The sequence below is a fragment of the Aplysia californica genome, unplaced genomic scaffold (genome assembly GCF_000002075.1).
Source record: "Aplysia californica isolate F4 #8 unplaced genomic scaffold, AplCal3.0 scaffold00862, whole genome shotgun sequence".
In the NCBI taxonomy this organism is placed as follows: domain Eukaryota; kingdom Metazoa; phylum Mollusca; class Gastropoda; order Aplysiida; family Aplysiidae; genus Aplysia; species Aplysia californica.
This window is the reverse complement of record NW_004798132.1, coordinates 191434-193492: the sequence shown is the minus strand read 5'-3', so window position 1 is coordinate 193492 and position 2059 is coordinate 191434.

The window sequence follows — 2059 nt, the reverse complement described above, 5'->3', positions numbered from 1 at the left end:
CCCCCCCCAACAACCAACCAACAAACAAACAAGAAAAAACCCAAACAAAAACAATGAAGCTCCGAAACAAAAACTACAACCTACCTATAAAAGGATCTTTTTATGTCACGTAAGGCGTCAATTTCGTTTTCTCACACTAAAAAGTAAAATACTTGGGTTTTGAGATTTTAGTAATATGATGAGAGTACACAAACTTTCCAGTGTAGGCCTATTGTACCACACAACTTTTAATTTTGAGGATACATTCTACCAAAGAAAATATGATAGGTTAAAAAACGGTTGGTCCCTTAAACAAAATTGTCACCTTCAGCACTCATGCAGAATTCACCTCTTTTTTTCTCTCTAACGGAAGGTCTGTTTTCCTTCTCTTTGTAGACCATATTATAATACATTATTGTTTACGTCTCTCCCTAAAAATGGTATCCACCGCGCATCAGTTCGAAATTTTCTATGGACCAATTTTTGAAAGAAGCTTGGGCTGAAAACAAAGGTCAAGGGAATGAACCACCTTGAGAATAAAATAGAGAGCAAAGAGACACCAAAAACTCTCTCTGGTCATACCTTCTGACTAAGCTACGTACTAACCTTGGGCGTGGATTAATATATTATTGAGCTTTCGCAGGAAGTCGCCAGAGACACTCAGCAAATCTAATCAAAACACGCTGTAGCTACAAACGAGTAGAACAAAACCTAGCAGTTTGCAATTACTAAAACTAATTTTGAATAACTCAAGGCTTTTTTTTCAGCTGTCCCTGTCCAAATTTTGAATTTTATTATTAGGATTACCATTAAAAAGTAAAGTTGTTCCCGCATCCGATCCGGACATTGGGAATTGCCTTGTTAGTGAGACAACTTCCTGGGCCTTCGCATATTGTGGTTGGGTGGCCAGTTACTTTCCACGCCGCCTTGAATATTTAGCTCTCACTGGCAAAATTAAAGGCAAACGAGGCTGGGGTAGGCCTAGAGCAACCTACTTAGGAACCTAAACAAATGGGTAACAGGGAAAGATCAGGGAAACGTGGCTTTTTTAAAGAGCATCCGAGCAAAGGAATGAATGCAGAACCAAGATCGCAGATGTCTGTCCGAGATATGGCATTGGATGATGATGATGATGATGATGATGATGATGATGATGATGATGATGATGATGATCATTCTGGGTGGATAATCAAGGGGAATATTATTCCCATGCCTCCTGCTTATCTGTCTTTTTGTTCGTTTGCTTTCTCCGCTGTCTGTTCATCTGGATATGATACATCGCGAAAAAGTTTGGAACCTGTACATGTAATAAACAGATTTCAAAGTTCTGACCGAGAATGAGTGCGCATACATTTTCCTTCGTCGTTTCGCTCAAACAGGTTGGTTTTCCCTGCTTAGCTAGACCAGACATAATATGCTGATACTATGTTGCTGTAGACAACTGGTTCTCCATTGGGCCTTAGAGCTTGTCACTCAGTGACGGCCCAGCTAGTCAATTCCCTGCTCTATGAGTCTGATGGGCTTGACATTTTGGGAGGAGATGCTCTGCTGTCATTGTGGGTACACCGCAAAAGTATGCTAGATCGTCCCCTGCTCGAAATGTGTGAACAACTTTGGTTTTCTCTGTATCGTCTATTTGTGTTAACTGTCCATAGTGTTGGTCAAACAATCAAACAATAAAAAGAAAACAAAGCGACTTTGCCGTAGTTAAAAAATCGAACTGTTTAGTATTAAGTTATTCGATATGAAACCTACATTTCATTTTGAACTATATAGTTCGAGCAGTTCTTAATAAGCTTCAACGCCGAATGACGCCGTAGTCAAGACTCAGCTTTCGACAAGCCACTAAGTGTGAACACTCTGTAAGACAGAGTATCTCTTCTGTCTTTCTCTAGCTTTCTGCTTCCTGGAACACGTAGTCTCCCCATAAATCACAGTGCAGATGAAACTCCGGATCGTCCGTGTTACCTTGCGCTTGATTTGAAATCGCTGGGGGTGACCCGATGTGTCTGTTTGGCTCCCAGTAGAAATGTCGCAAGTTTTGTTTCTATGTAAAGTGCACTGGTATATATATATATAT